This window comes from Rhinoderma darwinii, chromosome 7 (genome assembly GCF_050947455.1).
Source record: "Rhinoderma darwinii isolate aRhiDar2 chromosome 7, aRhiDar2.hap1, whole genome shotgun sequence".
NCBI lineage: Eukaryota > Metazoa > Chordata > Amphibia > Anura > Rhinodermatidae > Rhinoderma > Rhinoderma darwinii.
Genome location: NC_134693.1, coordinates 1282265 through 1302943, shown reverse-complemented (window position 1 = coordinate 1302943; position 20679 = coordinate 1282265). Strand labels below are relative to the sequence as shown.

Sequence of the window (20679 nt, the reverse complement as noted above, 5' to 3'; positions counted from 1 at the left end):
GAGGTCAGCAGGTCAGTATATATTATATATAAAGGAGGAGGTCATCAGTGAGGTCAGCAGGTCAGTATATTATATATAAAGGAGGAGATCATCAGTGAGGTCAGCAGGTCAGTATATATTATATATAAAGGAGGAGATCATCAGTGAGGTCAGCGGGTCAGTGTATATTATATATAAAGGAGGAGGTCATCAGTGAGGTCAGCAGGTCAGTGTATATTATATATAAAGGAGGAGGTCATCAGTGAGGTCAGCGGGTCAGTGTATATTATATATAAAGGAGGAGGTCATCAGTGAGGTCAGCGGGTCAGTGTATATTATATATAAAGGAGGAGATCATCAGTGAGGTCAGCAGGTCAGTGTATATTATATATAAAGGAGGAGGTCATCAGTGAGGTCAGCAGGTCAGTGTATATTATATATAAAGGAGGAGATCATCAGTGAGGTCAGCAGGTCAGTGTATATTATATATAAAGGAGGAGATCATCAGTGAGGTCAGCAGGTCAGTGTATATTATATATAAAGGAGGAGATCATCAGTGAGGTCAGCAGGTCAGTGTATATTATATATAAAGGAGGGGATCATCAGTGAGGTCAGCAGGTCAGTGTATATTATATATAAAGGAGGAGGTCATCAGTGAGGTCAGCAGGTCAGTGTATATTATATATAAAGGAGGAGATCATCAGTGAGGTCAGCAGGTCAGTGTATATTATATATAAAGGAGGAGGTCATCAGTGAGGTCAGCAGGTCAGTGTATATTATATATAAAGGAGGGGATCATCAGTGAGGTCAGCAGGTCAGTATATATTATATATAAAGGAGGAGGTCATCAGTCAGGTCAGTGTATATTATATATAAAGGAGGAGATCATCAGTGAGGTCAGCAGGTCAGTATATATTATATATAAAGGAGGGGATCATCAGTGAGGTCAGCAGGTCAGTATATATTATATATAAAGGAGGGGATCATCAGTGAGGTCAGCAGGTCAGTGTATATTATATATAAAGGAGGAGGTCATCAGTGAGGTCAGCAGGTCAGTATATATTATATATAAAGGAGGAGGTCATCAGTGAGGTCAGCGGGTCAGTATATATTATATATAAAGGAGGGGATCATCAGTGAGGTCAGCAGGTCAGTATATATTATATATAAAGGAGGGGATCATCAGTGAGGTCAGCAGGTCAGTATATATTATATATAAAGGAGGAGGTCATCAGTGAGGTCAGCAGGTCAGTGTATATTATATATAAAGGAGGGGATCATCAGTGAGGTCAGCAGGTCAGTGTATATTATATATAAAGGAGGGGATCATCAGTGAGGTCAGCAGGTCAGTGTATATTATATATAAAGGAGGGGATCATCAGTGAGGTCAGTATATATTATATATAAAGGAGGAGATCATCAGTGAGGTCAGCAGGTCAGTGTATATTATATATAAAGGAGGGGATCATCAGTGCGGTCAGCAGGTCAGTATATATTATATATAAAGGAGGAGATCATCAGTGAGGTCAGCAGGTCAGTGTATATTATATATAAAGGAGGAGATCATCAGTGAGGTCAGCAGGTCAGTGTATATTATATATAAAGGAGGAGGTCATCAGTGAGGTCAGCAGGTCAGTGTATATTATATATAAAGGAGGAGATCATCAGTGAGGTCAGCAGGTCAGTATATATTATATATAAAGGAGGAGGTCATCAGTGAGGTCAGCAGGTCAGTATATATTATATATAAAGGAGGAGGTCATCAGTGAGGTCAGCAGGTCAGTGTATATTATATATAAAGGAGGGTATCATCAGTGCGGTCAGCAGGTCAGTGTATATTATATATAAAGGAGGGGATCATCAGTGAGGTCAGCGGGTCAGTATATATTATATATAAAGGAGGAGATCATCAGTGAGGTCAGCGGGTCAGTATATATTATATATAAAGGAGGAGGTCATCAGTGAGGTCAGCAGGTCAGTGTATATTATATATAAAGGAGGAGGTCATCAGTGAGGTCAGCAGGTCAGTGTATATTATATATAAAGGAGGAGGTCATCAGTGAGGTCAGCAGGTCAGTGTATATTATATATAAAGGAGGAGATCATCAGTGAGGTCAGCAGGTCAGTGTATATTATATATAAAGGAGGAGGTCATCAGTGAGGTCAGCAGGTCAGTGTATATTATATATAAAGGAGGAGATCATCAGTGAGGTCAGCAGGTCAGTGTATATTATATATAAAGGAGGAGGTCATCAGTGAGGTCAGCAGGTCAGTGTATATTATATATAAAGGAGGAGATCATCAGTGAGGTCAGCAGGTCAGTGTATATTATATATAAAGGAGGGGATCATCAGTGAGGTCAGCAGGTCAGTGTATATTATATATAAAGGAGGAGGTCATCAGTGAGGTCAGCAGGTCAGTGTATATTATATATAAAGGAGGAGGTCATCAGTGAGGTCAGCAGGTCAGTGTATATTATATATAAAGGAGGGGATCATCAGTGAGGTCAGCAGGTCAGTGTATATTATATATAAAGGAGGGGATCATCAGTGAGGTCAGCGGGTCAGTATATATTATATATAAAGGAGGGGATCATCAGTGAGGTCAGCGGGTCAGTATATATTATATATAAAGGAGGAGATCATCAGTGAGGTCAGTGTATATTATATATAAAGGAGGGGATCATCAGTGAGGTCAGCAGGTCAGTGTATATTATATATAAAGGAGGAGGTCATCAGTGAGGTCAGCAGGTCAGTGTATATTATATATAAAGGAGGAGGTCATCAGTGAGGTCAGCAGGTCAGTGTATATTATATATAAAGGAGGAGGTCATCAGTGAGGTCAGCAGGTCAGTGTATATTATATATAAAGGAGGAGGTCATCAGTGAGGTCAGCAGGTCAGTGTATATTATATATAAAGGAGGAGGTCATCAGTGAGGTCAGCAGGTCAGTGTATATTATATATAAAGGAGGGGATCATCAGTGAGGTCAGCAGGTCAGTGTATATTATATATAAAGGAGGAGATCATCAGTGCGGTCAGCAGGTCAGTGTATATTATATATAAAGGAGGAGGTCATCAGTGAGGTCAGCAGGTCAGTGTATATTATATATAAAGGAGGAGATCATCAGTGAGGTCAGCAGGTCAGTGTATATTATATATAAAGGAGGAGCTCATCAGTGAGGTCAGCAGGTCAGTGTATATTATATATAAAGGAGGAGATCATCAGTGAGGTCAGCAGGTCAGTGTATATTATATATAAAGGAGGAGGTCATCAGTGAGGTCAGCAGGTCAGTATATATTATATATAAAGGAGGAGATCATCAGTGAGGTCAGCAGGTCAGTGTATATTATATATAAAGGAGGAGGTCATCAGTGAGGTCAGCAGGTCAGTATATATTATATATAAAGGAGGAGATCATCAGTGAGGTCAGCAGGTCAGTGTATATTATATATAAAGGAGGAGATCATCAGTGAGGTCAGCGGGTCAGTGTATATTATATATAAAGGAGGAGATCATCAGTGAGGTCAGCAGGTCAGTATATATTATATATAAAGGAGGAGGTCATCAGTGAGGTCAGCAGGTCAGTGTATATTATATATAAAGGAGGAGGTCATCAGTGAGGTCAGCAGGTCAGTGTATATTATATATAAAGGAGGAGATCATCAGTGAGGTCAGCAGGTCAGTGTATATTATATATAAAGGAGGAGGTCATCAGTGAGGTCAGCAGGTCAGTGTATATTATATATAAAGGAGGAGATCATCAGTGAGGTCAGCAGGTCAGTGTATATTATATATAAAGGAGGAGGTCATCAGTGAGGTCAGCAGGTCAGTATATATTATATATAAAGGAGGGGATCATCAGTGTGGTCAGCAGGTCAGTGTATATTATATATAAAGGAGGGGATCATCAGTGAGGTCAGCAGGTCAGTATATATTATATATAAAGGAGGAGGTCATCAGTGCGGTCAGCAGGTCAGTGTATATTATATATAAAGGAGGAGGTCATCAGTGAGGTCAGCAGGTCAGTATATATTATATATAAAGGAGGAGGTCATCAGTGCGGTCAGCAGGTCAGTGTATATTATATATAAAGGAGGAGGTCATCAGTGAGGTCAGCAGGTCAGTATATATTATATATAAAGGAGGAGATCATCAGTGAGGTCAGCAGGTCAGTGTATATTATATATAAAGGAGGAGGTCATCAGTGAGGTCAGCAGGTCAGTGTATATTATATATAAAGGAGGAGATCATCAGTGTGGTCAGCGGGTCAGTGTATATTATATATAAAGGAGGAGATCATCAGTGTGGTCAGCGGGTCAGTATATATTATATATAAAGGAGGGGATCATCAGTGTGGTCAGCGGGTCAGTATATATTATATATAAAGGAGGAGATCATCAGTGAGGTCAGCAGGTCAGTGTATATTATATATAAAGGAGGAGGTCATCAGTGAGGTCAGCGGGTCAGTATATATTATATATAAAGGAGGAGGTCATCAGTGAGGTCAGCAGGTCAGTGTATATTATATATAAAGGAGGAGATCATCAGTGAGGTCAGTGTATATTATATATAAAGGAGGAGGTCATCAGTGAGGTCAGCAGGTCAGTGTATATTATATATAAAGGAGGAGGTCATCAGTGAGGTCAGCAGGTCAGTGTATATTATATATAAAGGAGGAGGTCATCAGTGTGGTCAGCAGGTCAGTATATATTATATATAAAGGAGGAGATCATCAGTGAGGTCAGCAGGTCAGTATATATTATATATAAAGGAGGAGGTCATCAGTGAGGTCAGCAGGTCAGTGTATATTATATATAAAGGAGGAGGTCATCAGTGAGGTCAGCAGGTCAGTGTATATTATATATAAAGGAGGAGGTCATCAGTGCGGTCAGCAGGTCAGTGTATATTATATATAAAGGAGGAGGTCATCAGTGAGGTCAGCAGGTCAGTGTATATTATATATAAAGGAGGAGGTCATCAGTGAGGTCAGCAGGTCAGTGTATATTATATATAAAGGAGGAGGTCATCAGTGAGGTCAGCAGGTCAGTGTATATTATATATAAAGGAGGAGATCATCAGTGAGGTCAGCAGGTCAGTATATATTATATATAAAGGAGGAGGTCATCAGTGAGGTCAGCAGGTCAGTATATATTATATATAAAGGAGGAGATCATCAGTGAGGTCAGCGGGTCAGTGTATATTATATATAAAGGAGGAGGTCATCAGTGAGGTCAGCAGGTCAGTGTATATTATATATAAAGGAGGGGATCATCAGTGAGGTCAGCAGGTCAGTGTATATTATATATAAAGGAGGAGGTCATCAGTGAGGTCAGCAGGTCAGTGTATATTATATATAAAGGAGGAGATCATCAGTGAGGTCAGCAGGTCAGTGTATATTATATATAAAGGAGGAGATCATCAGTGAGGTCAGCAGGACAGTATATATTATATATAAAGGAGGGGATCATCAGTGAGGTCAGCAGGTCAGTGTATATTATATATAAAGGAGGGGATCATCAGTGAGGTCAGCAGGTCAGTGTATATTATATATAAAGGAGGAGGTCATCAGTGAGGTCAGCAGGTCAGTGTATATTATATATAAAGGAGGAGATCATCAGTGAGGTCAGCAGGTCAGTATATATTATATATAAAGGAGGAGGTCATCAGTGAGGTCAGCAGGTCAGTGTATATTATATATAAAGGAGGAGGTCATCAGTGAGGTCAGCAGGTCAGTATATATTATATATAAAGGAGGGGATCATCAGTGAGGTCAGCAGGTCAGTGTATATTATATATAAAGGAGGAGATCATCAGTGAGGTCAGCAGGTCAGTATATATTATATATAAAGGAGGAGGTCATCAGTGAGGTCAGCAGGTCAGTGTATATTATATATAAAGGAGGAGGTCATCAGTGAGGTCAGCAGGTCAGTATATATTATATATAAAGGAGGGGATCATCAGTGAGGTCAGCAGGTCAGTGTATATTATATATAAAGGAGGAGATCATCAGTGAGGTCAGCAGGTCAGTATATATTATATATAAAGGAGGAGGTCATCAGTGAGGTCAGCAGGTCAGTGTATATTATATATAAAGGAGGGGATCATCAGTGAGGTCAGCAGGTCAGTGTATATTATATATAAAGGAGGAGATCATCAGTGAGGTCAGCAGGTCAGTGTATATTATATATAAAGGAGGAGGTCATCAGTGAGGTCAGCAGGACAGTGTATATTGTATATAAAGGAGGAGGTCATCAGTGAGGTCAGCAGGTCAGTGTATATTATATATAAAGGAGGGGATCATCAGTGAGGTCAGCAGGTCAGTGTATATTATATATAAAGGAGGGGATCATCAGTGAGGTCAGCAGTGAGGTCAGCAGGTCAGTATATATTATATATAAAGGAGGGGATCATCAGTGAGGTCAGCAGGTCAGTATATATTATATATAAAGGAGGAGATCATCAGTGAGGTCAGCAGGTCAGTGTATATTATATATAAAGGAGGAGATCATCAGTGAGGTCAGCAGGTCAGTATATATTATATATAAAGGAGGAGATCATCAGTGAGGTCAGCAGGTCAGTATATATTATATATAAAGGAGGAGGTCATCAGTGAGGTCAGCAGGTCAGTGTATATTATATATAAAGGAGGGGATCATCAGTGAGGTCAGCAGGTCAGTGTATATTATATATAAAGGAGAGATCATCAGTGAGGTCAGCAGGACAGTGTATATTATATATAAAGGAGGAGATCATCAGTGAGGTCAGCAGGTCAGTATATATTATATATAAAGGAGGAGGTCATCAGTGAGGTCAGCAGGTCAGTGTATATTATATATAAAGGAGGGGATCATCAGTGAGGTCAGCAGGACAGTATATATTATATATAAAGGAGGAGATCATCAGTGAGGTCAGCAGGTCAGTATATATTATATATAAAGGAGGGGATCATCAGTGAGGTCAGCAGGTCAGTGTATATTATATATAAAGGAGGGGATCATCAGTGAGGTCAGCAGGTCAGTGGTATATTATATATAAAGGAGGAGGTCATCAGTGAGGTCAGCAGGTCAGTGTATATTATATATAAAGGAGGGGATCATCAGTGAGGTCAGCAGTGAGGTCAGCAGGTCAGTATATATTATATATAAAGGAGGAGATCATCAGTGAGGTCAGCAGGTCAGTATATATTATATATAAAGGAGGAGATCATCAGTGAGGTCAGCAGGTCAGTGTATATTATATATAAAGGAGGAGATCATCAATGAGGTCAGCAGGTCAGTATATATTATATATAAAGGAGGAGGTCATCAGTGAGGTCAGCAGGTCAGTGTATATTATATATAAAGGAGGGGATCATCAGTGAGGTCAGCAGGTCAGTGTATATTATATATAAAGGAGGGGATCATCAGTGAGGTCAGCAGTGAGGTCAGCAGGTCAGTATATATTATATATAAAGGAGGAGATCATCAGTGAGGTCAGCAGGTCAGTATATATTATATATAAAGGAGGAGATCATCAGTGAGGTCAGCAGGTCAGTGTATATTATATATAAAGGAGGAGATCATCAATGAGGTCAGCAGGTCAGTATATATTATATATAAAGGAGGAGGTCATCAGTGAGGTCAGCAGGTCAGTGTATATTATATATAAAGGAGGGGATCATCAGTGAGGTCAGCAGGTCAGTATATATTATATATAAAGGAGGAGATCATCAGTGAGGTCAGCAGGTCAGTGTATATTATATATAAAGGAGGGATCATCAGTGAGGTCAGCAGGTCAGTGTATATTATATATAAAGGAGGAGGTCATCAGTGAGGTCAGCAGGTCAGTGTATATTATATATAAAGGAGGAGATCATCAGTGAGGTCAGCAGGTCAGTGTATATTATATATAAAGGAGGAGATCATCAGTGAGGTCAGCAGGTCAGTGTATATTATATATAAAGGAGGAGGTCATCAGTGAGGTCAGCAGGTCAGTGTATATTATATATAAAGGAGGGGATCATCAGTGAGGTCAGCAGGTCAGTATATATTATATATAAAGGAGGAGGTCATCAGTGAGGTCAGCAGGTCAGTATATATTATATATAAAGGAGGAGGTCATCAGTGAGGTCAGCAGGTCAGTGTATATTATATATAAAGGAGGGGATCATCAGTGAGGTCAGCAGGTCAGTGTATATTATATATAAAGGAGGAGATCATCAGTGAGGTCAGCAGGTCAGTATATATTATATATAAAGGAGGGGATCATCAGTGAGGTCAGCAGGTCAGTGTATATTATATATAAAGGAGGAGGTCATCAGTGGGTCAGCAGGTCAGTATATATTATATATAAAGGAGGAGATCATCAGTGAGGTCAGCAGGTCAGTATATATTATATATAAAGGAGGAGATCATCAGTGAGGTCAGCAGGTCAGTATATTATATATAAAGGAGGAGGTCATCAGTGAGGTCAGCAGGTCAGTGTATATTATATATAAAGGAGGAGATCATCAGTGAGGTCAGCAGGTCAGTATATTATATATAAAGGAGGAGGTCATCAGTGAGGTCAGCGGGTCAGTGTATATTATATATAAAGGAGGAGATCATCAGTGAGGTCAGCAGGTCAGTGTGTATATATTATATATAAAGGAGGAGATCATCAGTGAGGTCAGCAGGTCAGTGTATATTATATATAAAGGAGGAGATCATCAGTGAGGTCAGCAGGTCAGTGTATATTATATATAAAGGAGGAGGTCATCAGTGAGGTCAGCAGGTCAGTATATATTATATATAAAGGAGGAGATCATCAGTGAGGTCAGCAGGTCAGTGTATATTATATATAAAGGAGGAGATCATCAGTGAGGTCAGCAGGACAGTGTGTATTATATATAAAGGAGGAGCTCATCAGTGAGGTCAGCAGGTCAGTATATTATATATAAAGGAGGAGATCATCAGTGAGGTCAGCAGGTCAGTGTATATTATATATAAAGGAGGAGGTCATCAGTGAGGTCAGCAGGTCAGTGTATATTATATATAAAGGAGGAGGTCATCAGTGAGGTCAGCAGGTCAGTGTATATTATATATAAAGGAGGAGGTCATCAGTGAGGTCAGCAGGTCAGTGTATATTATATATAAAGGAGGGGATCATCAGTGTGGTCAGCAGGTCAGTGTATATTATATATAAAGGAGGGATCATCAGTGAGGTCAGCAGGTCAGTGTATATTATATATAAAGGAGGAGATCATCAGTGAGGTCAGCAGGTCAGTGTATATTATATATAAAGGAGGAGATCATCAGTGAGGTCAGCAGGTCAGTGTATATTATATATAAAGGAGGAGGTCATCAGTGAGGTCAGCAGGTCAGTGTGTATATATTATATATAAAGGAGGAGATCATCAGTGAGGTCAGCAGGTCAGTGTATATTATATATAAAGGAGGAGATCATCAGTGAGGTCAGCAGGTCAGTGTATATTATATATAAAGGAGGAGGTCATCAGTGAGGTCAGCAGGTCAGTATATATTATATATAAAGGAGGAGATCATCAGTGAGGTCAGCAGGACAGTGTATATTATATATAAAGGAGGGGATCATCAGTGAGGTCAGCAGGTCAGTGTATATTATATATATAAGGAGGGGATCATCAGTGTGGTCAGCAGGTCAGTGTATATTATATATAAAGGAGGGGATCATCAGTGAGGTCAGCAGGTCAGTGTATATTATATATAAAGGAGGAGGTCATCAGTGAGGTCAGCAGGTCAGTATATATTATATATAAAGGAGGGGATCATCAGTGAGGTCAGCAGGTCAGTGTATATTATATATAAAGGAGGAGGTCATCAGTGAGGTCAGCAGGTCAGTATATATTATATATAAAGGAGGGGATCATCAGTGAGGTCAGCAGGTCAGTGTATATTATATATAAAGGAGGGGATCATCAGTGAGGTCAGCAGGTCAGTGTATATTATATATAAAGGAGATCATCAGTGAGGTCAGCAGGTCAGTATATATTATATATAAAGGAGGGGATCATCAGTGAGGTCAGCAGGTCAGTATATATTATATATAAAGGAGGAGATCATCAGTGAGGTCAGCAGGTCAGTGTATATTATATATAAAGGAGGAGGTCATCAGTGAGGTCAGCAGGTCAGTATATATTATATATAAAGGAGGAGGTCATCAGTGAGGTCAGCAGGACAGTGTATATTATATATAAAGGAGGGGATCATCAGTGAGGTCAGCAGGTCAGTGTATATTATATATAAAGGAGGGGATCATCAGTGAGGTCAGCAGGTCAGTATATATTATATATAAAGGAGGAGGTCATCAGTGAGGTCAGCAGGTCAGTATATATTATATATAAAGGAGGAGGTCATCAGTGAGGTCAGCAGGTCAGTGTATATTATATATAAAGGAGAGATCATCAGTGAGGTCAGCAGGTCAGTATATATTATATATAAAGGAGGAGGTCATCAGTGAGGTCAGCAGGTCAGTATATATTATATATAAAGGAGGAGGTCATCAGTGAGGTCAGCAGGTCAGTGTATATTATATATAAAGGAGGAGGTCATCAGTGAGGTCAGCAGGTCAGTGTATATTATATATAAAGGAGGAGGTCATCAGTGAGGTCAGCAGGTCAGTGTATATTATATATAAAGGAGGGGATCATCAGTGAGGTCAGCAGGTCAGTATATATTATATATATAAAGGAGGAGATCATCAGTGAGGTCAGCAGGTCAGTGTATATTATATATAAAGGAGGAGATCATCAGTGAGGTCAGCAGGTCAGTATATATTATATATAAAGGAGGAGATCATCAGTGAGGTCAGCAGGTCAGTGTATATTATATATAAAGGAGGAGGTCATCAGTGAGGTCAGCAGGTCAGTATATATTATATATAAAGGAGGAGGTCATCAGTGAGGTCAGCAGGTCAGTGTATATTATATATAAAGGAGGAGGTCATCAGTGAGGTCAGCAGGTCAGTGTATATTATATATAAAGGAGGAGGTCATCAGTGAGGTCAGCAGGTCAGTGTATATTATATATAAAGGAGGGGATCATCAGTGAGGTCAGCAGGTCAGTATATATTATATATATAAAGGAGGAGATCATCAGTGAGGTCAGCAGGTCAGTGTATATTATATATAAAGGAGGAGATCATCAGTGAGGTCAGCAGGTCAGTATATATTATATATAAAGGAGGAGATCATCAGTGAGGTCAGCAGGTCAGTGTATATTATATATAAAGGAGGGGATCATCAGTGAGGTCAGCAGGTCAGTGTATATTATATATAAAGGAGGAGATCATCAGTGAGGTCAGCAGGTCAGTGTATATTATATATAAAGGAGGAGGTCATCAGTGAGGTCAGCAGGTCAGTATATATTATATATAAAGGAGGAGGTCATCAGTGAGGTCAGCAGGTCAGTGTATATTATATATAAAGGAGGAGGTCATCAGTGAGGTCAGCAGGTCAGTATATATTATATATAAAGGAGGAGGTCATCAGTGAGGTCAGCAGGTCAGTGTATATTATATATAAAGGAGGAGGTCATCAGTGAGGTCAGCAGGTCAGTATATATTATATATAAAGGAGGAGATCATCAGTGAGGTCAGCAGGTCAGTATATATTTATATATAAAGGAGGAGATCATCAGTGAGGTCAGCAGGTCAGTATATATTATATATAAAGGAGGAGGTCATCAGTGAGGTCAGCAGGTCAGTGTATATTATATATAAAGGAGGAGATCATCAGTGAGGTCAGCAGGTCAGTATATATTATATATAAAGGAGGAGGTCATCAGTGAGGTCAGCAGGTCAGTGTATATTATATATAAAGGAGGAGATCATCAGTGAGGTCAGCAGGTCAGTATATATTATATATAAAGGAGGAGGTCATCAGTGAGGTCAGCAGGTCAGTATATATTATATATAAAGGAGGGGATCATCAGTGAGGTCAGCAGGTCAGTGTATATTATATATAAAGGAGGAGATCATCAGTGAGGTCAGCAGGTCAGTGTATATTATATATAAAGGAGGAGGTCATCAGTGAGGTCAGCAGGTCAGTATATATTATATATAAAGGAGGGGATCATCAGTGAGGTCAGCAGGTCAGTATATATTATATATATAAAGGAGGAGATCATCAGTGAGGTCAGCAGGTCAGTATATATTATATATAAAGGAGGAGGTCATCAGTGAGGTCAGCAGGTCAGTGTATATTATATATAAAGGAGGAGGTCATCAGTGAGGTCAGCAGGTCAGTGTATATTATATATAAAGGAGGAGCTCATCAGTGAGGTCAGCAGGTCAGTGTATATTATATATAAAGGAGGAGGTCATCAGTGAGGTCAGCAGGTCAGTGTATATTATATATAAAGGAGGAGGTCATCAGTGAGGTCAGCAGGTCAGTGTATATTATATATAAAGGAGGGGATCATCAGTGAGGTCAGCAGGTCAGTGTATATTATATATAAAGGAGGAGGTCATCAGTGAGGTCAGCAGGTCAGTGTATATTATATATAAAGGAGGAGGTCATCAGTGAGGTCAGCAGGTCAGTGTATATTATATATAAAGGAGGAGGTCATCAGTGAGGTCAGCAGGTCAGTGTATATTATATATAAAGGAGGAGGTCATCAGTGAGGTCAGCAGGTCAGTGTATATTATATATAAAGGAGGAGATCATCAGTGAGGTCAGCAGGTCAGTATATATTATATATAAAGGAGGAGGTCATCAGTGAGGTCAGCAGGTCAGTGTATATTATATATAAAGGAGGGGATCATCAGTGCGGTCAGCAGGTCAGTATATATTATATATAAAGGAGGAGGTCATCAGTGAGGTCAGCAGGTCAGTATATATTATATATAAAGGAGGGGATCATCAGTGAGGTCAGCAGGTCAGTATATATTATATATAAAGGAGGGGATCATCAGTGAGGTCAGCAGGTCAGTATATATTATATATAAAGGAGGAGATCATCAGTGAGGTCAGCAGGTCAGTGTATATTATATATAAAGGAGGAGATCATCAGTGAGGTCAGCAGGTCAGTATATATTATATATAAAGGAGGAGATCATCAGTGAGGTCAGCAGGTCAGTGTATATTATATATAAAGGAGGAGGTCATCAATGAGGTCAGCAGGTCAGTATATATTATATATAAAGGAGGGGATCATCAGTGAGGTCAGCAGGTCAGTGTATATTATATATAAAGGAGGAGATCATCAGTGAGGTCAGCAGGTCAGTATATATTATATATAAAGGAGGAGGTCATCAGTGAGGTCAGCAGGTCAGTATATATTATATATAAAGGAGGAGGTCATCAGTGAGGTCAGCAGGTCAGTATATATTATATATAAAGGAGGAGATCATCAGGGAGGTCAGCGGGTCAGTGTATATTATATATAAAGGAGGGGATCATCAGTGAGGTCAGCGGGTCAGTGTATATTATATATAAAGGAGGGGATCATCAGTGAGGTCAGCGGGTCAGTATATATTATATATAAAGGAGGAGATCATCAGTGAGGTCAGCAGGTCAGTATATATTATATATAAAGGAGGAGATCATCAGTGAGGTCAGCAGGTCAGTGTATATTATATATAAAGGAGGGGATCATCAGTGAGGTCAGCAGGTCAGTGTATATTATATATAAAGGAGGGGATCATCAGTGAGGTCAGCAGGTCAGTGTATATTATATATAAAGGAGGAGATCATCAGTGTGGTCAGCAGGTCAGTATATATTATATATAAAGGAGGAGATCATCAGTGAGGTCAGCAGGTCAGTATATATTATATATAAAGGAGGAGATCATCAGTGAGGTCAGCAGGTCAGTGTATATTATATATAAAGGAGGAGATCATCAGTGAGGTCAGCAGGTCAGTGTATATTATATATAAAGGAGGAGATCATCAGTGAGGTCAGCAGGTCAGTGTATATTATATATAAAGGAGGAGGTCATCAGTGAGGTCAGCAGGTCAGTATATATTATATATAAAGGAGGAGGTCATCAGTGAGAGGTCAGCAGGTCAGTGTATATTATATATAAAGGAGGAGATCATCAGTGCGGTCAGCAGGTCAGTGTATATTATATATAAAGGAGGAGGTCATCAGTGAGGTCAGCGGGTCAGTGTATATTATATATAAAGGAGGAGGTCATCAGTGAGGTCAGCGGGTCAGTGTATATTATATATAAAGGAGGAGGTCATCAGTGAGGTCAGCAGGTCAGTGTATATTATATATAAAGGAGGAGGTCATCAGTGAGGTCAGCAGGTCAGTGTATATTATATATAAAGGAGGAGGTCATCAGTGAGGTCAGCAGGTCAGTGTATATTATATATAAAGGAGGGGATCATCAGTGAGGTCAGCAGGTCAGTGTATATTATATATAAAGGAGGGGATCATCAGTGCGGTCAGCAGGTCAGTATATATTTATATATAAAGGAGGAGATCATCAGTGAGGTCAGCAGGTCAGTATATATTATATATAAAGGAGGAGATCATCAGTGAGGTCAGCAGGTCAGTGTATATTATATATAAAGGAGGAGGTCATCAGTGAGGTCAGCAGGTCAGTGTATATTATATATAAAGGAGGAGGTCATCAGTGAGGTCAGCAGGTCAGTATATATTATATATAAAGGAGGAGGTCATCAGTGAGGTCAGCAGGTCAGTGTATATTATATATAAAGGAGGAGGTCATCAGTGAGGTCAGCAGGTCAGTGTATATTATATATAAAGGAGGAGATCATCAGTGTGGTCAGCAGGTCAGTATATATTATATATAAAGGAGGAGGTCATCAGTGAGGTCAGCGGGTCAGTATATATTATATATAAAGGAGGAGATCATCAGTGCGGTCAGCAGGTCAGTGTATATTGTATATAAAGGAGGAGGTCATCAGTGAGGTCAGCAGGTCAGTATATATTATATATAAAGGAGGGGATCATCAGTGAGGTCAGCAGGTCAGTGTATATTATATATAAAGGAGGGATCATCAGTGAGGTCAGCAGGTCAGTATATATTATATATAAAGGAGGGGATCATCAGTGAGGTCAGCAGGTCAGTGTATATTATATATAAAGGAGGGGATCATCAGTGAGGTCAGCAGGTCAGTATATATTATATATAAAGGAGGAGATCATCAGTGAGGTCAGCAGGTCAGTGTATATTATATATAAAGGAGGGGATCATCAGTGCGGTCAGCAGGTCAGTATATATTATATATAAAGGAGGAGGTCATCAGTGAGGTCAGCAGGTCAGTATATATTATATATAAAGGAGGGGATCATCAGTGAGGTCAGCAGGTCAGTATATATTATATATAAAGGAGGGGATCATCAGTGAGGTCAGCAGGTCAGTATATATTATATATAAAGGAGGAGATCATCAGTGAGGTCAGCAGGTCAGTGTATATTATATATAAAGGAGGAGGTCATCAGTGAGGTCAGCAGGTCAGTGTATATTATATATAAAGAGGGGATCATCAGTGAGGTCAGCAGGTCAGTATATATTATATATAAAGGAGGAGGTCATCAGTGAGGTCAGCAGGTCAGTATATATTATATATAAAGGAGGAGGTCATCAGTGAGGTCAGCAGGTCAGTGTATATTATATATAAAGGAGGAGATCATCAGTGAGGTCAGCGGGTCAGTGTATATTATATATAAAGGAGGAGATCATCAGTGAGGTCAGCAGGTCAGTGTATATTATATATAAAGGAGGAGATCATCAGTGAGGTCAGCAGGTCAGTATATATTATATATAAAGGAGGAGATCATCAGTGAGGTCAGCAGGTCAGTATATATTATATATAAAGGAGGAGGTCATCAGTGAGGTCAGCAGGTCAGTGTATATTATATATAAAGGAGGAGGTCATCAGTGAGGTCAGCAGGTCAGTGTATATTATATATAAAGGAGGAGGTCATCAGTGAGGTCAGCAGGTCAGTATATATTATATATAAAGGAGGAGGTCATCAGTGAGGTCAGCAGGTCAGTGTATATTATATATAAAGGAGGAGGTCATCAGTGAGGTCAGCAGGTCAGTGTATATTATATATAAAGGAGGAGGTCATCAGTGAGGTCAGCAGGTCAGTGTATATTATATATAAAGGAGGAGGTCATCAGTGAGGTCAGCAGGTCAGTATATATTATATATAAAGGAGGAGGTCATCAGTGAGGTCAGCAGGTCAGTGTATATTATATATAAAGGAGGAGGTCATCAGTGAGGTCAGCAGGTCAGTGTATATTATATATAAAGGAGGAGATCATCAGTGAGGTCAGCAGGTCAGTATATATTATATATAAAGGAGGAGGTCATCAGTGAGGTCAGCAGGTCAGTGTATATTATATATAAAGGAGGAGATCATCAGTGAGGTCAGCAGGTCAGTATATATTATATATAAAGGAGGGGATCATCAGTGAGGTCAGCAGGTCAGTGTATATTATATATAAAGGAGGAGATCATCAGTGAGGTCAGCAGGTCAGTGTATATTATATATAAAGGAGGAGGTCATCAGTGAGGTCAGCAGGTCAGTATATATTATATATAAAGGAGGAGGTCATCAGTGAGGTCAGCAGGTCAGTGTATATTATATATAAAGGAGGAGATCATCAGTGAGGTCAGCAGGTCAGTATATATTATATATAAAGGAGGAGGTCATCAGTGAGGTCAGCAGGTCAGTGTATATTATATATAAAGGAGGGGATCATCAGTGAGGTCAGCAGGTCAGTGTATATTATATATAAAGGAGGAGGTCATCAGTGAGGTCAGCAGGTCAGTATATATTATATATAAAGGAGGAGATCATCAGTGTGGTCAGCAGGTCAGTCTATATTATATATAAAGGAGGGGATCATCAGTGAGGTCAGCAGGTCAGTATATATTATATATAAAGGAGGGGATCATCAGTGAGGTCAGCAGGTCAGTATATATTATATATAAAGGAGGAGATCATCAGTGAGGTCAGCAGGTCAGTGTATATTATATATAAAGGAGGAGATCATCAGTGAGGTCAGCAGGTCAGTGTATATTATATATAAAGGAGGAGATCATCAGTGAGGTCAGCAGGTCAGTATATATTATATATAAAGGAGGAGGGTCATCAGTGAGGTCAGCAGGTCAGTGTATATTATATATAAAGGAGGAGGTCATCAGTGAGGTCAGCAGGTCAGTATATATTATATATAAAGGAGGAGATCATCAGTGAGGTCAGCGGGTCAGTATATATTATATATAAAGGAGGAGCTCATCAGTGCGGTCAGCAGGTCAGTGTATATTATATATAAAGGAGGAGATCATCAGTGAGGTCAGCAGGTCAGTGTATATTATATATAAAGGAGGAGGTCATCAGTGAGGTCAGCAGGTCAGTATATATTATATATAAAGGAGGAGATCATCAGTGAGGTCAGCAGGTCAGTGTATATTATATATAAAGGAGGAGCTCATCAGTGCGGTCAGCAGGTCAGTGTATATTATATATAAAGGAGGAGATCATCAGTGTGGTCAGCAGGTCAGTGTATATTATATATAAAGGAGGAGATCATCAGTGAGGTCAGCAGGTCAGTGTATATTATATATAAAGGAGGGATCATCAGTGAGGTCAGCAGGTCAGTGTATATTATATATAAAGGAGGAGATCATCAGTGAGGTCAGCAGGTCAGTATATTATATATAAAGGAGGTCATCAGTGAGGTCAGCAGGTCAGTGTATATTATATATAAAGGAGGAGGTCATCAGTGAGGTCAGCGGGTCAGTATATATTATATATAAAGGAGGGGATCATCAGTGTGGTCAGCGGGTCAGTATATATTATATATAAAGGAGGAGGTCATCAGTGAGGTCAGCGGGTCAGTATATATTATATATAAAGGAGGAGATCATCAGTGAGGTCAGCAGGTCAGTGTATATTATATATAAAGGAGGGGATCATCAGTGAGGTCAGCAGGTCAGTCTATATTATATATAAAGGAGGGGATCATCAGTGAGGTCAGCAGGTCAGTATATATTATATATAAAGGAGGGGATCATCAGTGAGGTCAGCAGGTCAGTATATATTATATATAAAGGAGGGGATCATCAGTGAGGTCAGCAGGTCAGTGTATATTATATATAAAGGAGGGGATCATCAGTGAGGTCAGCAGGTCAGTATATATTATATATAAAGGAGGAGGTCATCAGTGAGGTCAGCAGGTCAGTGTATATTATATATAAAGGAGGAGATCATCAGTGAGGTCAGCAGGTCAGTGTATATTATATATAAAGGAGGAGGTCATCAGTGAGGTCAGCGGGTCAGTGTATATTATATATAAAGGAGGAGGTCATCAGTGAGGTCAGCAGGTCAGTGTATATTATATATAAAGGAGGAGATCATCAGTGCGGTCAGCAGGTCAGTGTATATTATATATAAAGGAGGGGATCATCAGTGAGGTCAGCAGGTCAGTATATATTATATATAAAGGAGGAGGTCATCAGTGAGGTCAGCAGGTCAGTGTATATTATATATAAAGGAGGAGATCATCAGTGAGGTCAGCAGGTCAGTATATTATATATAAGGAGGAGATCATCAGTGAGGTCAGCAGGTCAGTGTATATTATATATAAAGGAGGAGGTCATCAGTGAGGTCAGCGGGTCAGTATATATTATATATAAAGGAGGAGGTCATCAGTGAGGTCAGCGGGTCAGTATATATTATATATAAAGGAGGAGGTCATCAGTGAGGTCAGCAGGTCAGTATATATTATATATAAAGGAGGGGATCATCAGTGAGGTCAGCGGGTCAGTGTATATTATATATAAAGGAGGTCATCAGTGAGGTCAGCAGGTCAGTGTATATTATATATAAAGGAGGGGATCATCAGTGAGGTCAGCAGGTCAGTGTATATTATATATAAAGGAGGAGGTCATCAGTGAGGTCAGCAGGTCAGTGTATATTATATATAAAGGAGGAGATCATCAGTGAGGTCAGCAGGTCAGTGTATATTATATATAAAGGAGGAGATCATCAGTGAGGTCAGCAGGTCAGTGTATATTATATATAAAGGAGGAGGTCATCAGTGAGGTCAGCAGGTCAGTATATATTATATATAAAGGAGGAGGTCATCAGTGAGGTCAGCGGGTCAGTATATATTATATATAAAGGAGGAGATCATCAGTGAGGTCAGCGGGTCAGTATATATATATATAAAGGAGGAGGTCATCAGTGAGGTCAGCAGGTCAGTATATTATATATAAAGGAGGAGATCATCAGTGAGGTCAGCGGGTCAGTGTATATTATATATAAAGGAGGAGGTCATCAGTGAGGTCAGCAGGTCAGTGTATATTATATATAAAGGAGGAGGTCATCAGTGAGGTCAGCAGGTCAGTATATATTATATATAAAGGAGGAGATCATCAGTGAGGTCAGCAGGTCAGTGTATATTATATATAAAGGAGGAGGTCATCAGTGAGGTCAGCAGGTCAGTGTATATTATATATAAAGGAGGAGGTCATCAGTGAGGTCAGCAGGTCAGTGTATATTATATATAAAGGAGGAGGTCATCAGTGCGGTCAGCAGGTCAGTGTATATTATATATAAAGGAGGAGGTCATCAGTGAGGTCAGCGGGTCAGTATATATTATATATAAAGGAGGAGATCATCAGTGAGGTCAGCGGGTCAGTATATATTATATATAAAGGAGGAGGTCATCAGTGAGGTCAGCAGGTCAGTATATTATATATAAAGGAGGAGATCATCAGTGAGGTCAGCGGGTCAGTGTATATTATATATAAAGGAGGAGGTCATCAGTGAGGTCAGCAGGTCAGTGTATATTATATATAAAGGAGGAGGTCATCAGTGAGGTCAGCAGGTCAGTATATATTATATATAAAGGAGGAGGTCATCAGTGCGGTCAGCGGGTCAGTGTATATTATATATAAAGGAGGAGGTCATCAGTGAGGTCAGCGGGTCAGTATATATTATATATAAAGGAGGAGGTCATCAGTGAGGTCAGCGGGTCAGTATATATTATATATAAAGGAGGAGATCATCAGTGAGGTCAGCGGGTCAGTATATATTATATATAAAGGAGGAGATCATCAGTGAGGTCAGCGGGTCAGTGTATATTATATATAAAGGAGGAGATCATCAGTGAGGTCAGCAGGTCAGTATATATTATATATAAAGGAGGAGGTCATCAGTGAGGTCAGCAGGTCAGTATATTATATATAAAGGAGGAGATCATCAGTGAGGTCAGCAGGTCAGTGTATATTATATATAAAGGAGGAGGTCATCAGTGAGGTCAGCAGGTCAGTGTATATTATATATAAAGGAGGGGATCATCAGTGAGGTCAGCAGGTCAGTATATATTATATATAAAGGAGGAGGTCATCAGTGAGGTCAGCAGGTCAGTATATATTATATATAAAGGAGGAGATCATCAGTGAGGTCAGCGGGTCAGTGTATATTATATATAAAGGAGGAGATCATCAGTGAGGTCAGCGGGTCAGTATATATTATATATAAAGGAGGGGATCATCAGTGAGGTCAGCAGGTCAGTGTATATTATATATAAAGGAGGAGGTCATCAGTGAGGTCAGCGGGTCAGTATATATTATATATAAAGGAGGAGGTCATCAGTGAGGTCAGCAGGTCAGTATATATTATATATAAAGGAGGAGGTCATCAGTGAGGTCAGCAGGTCAGTGTATATTATATATAAAGGAGGAGATCATCAGTGAGGTCAGCAGGT

At 39.6% G+C, this 20679-nt stretch overlaps 1 protein-coding gene across 1 annotated transcript in view; it reads left to right on the top strand.

The window, feature by feature from the left end:
* Positions 1 to 20679, top strand: part of RAD54L (RAD54 like) — a 42777-nt gene that overhangs the window by 21759 nt on the left and 339 nt on the right. The gene's annotated exons all lie outside the window — the stretch shown is intronic.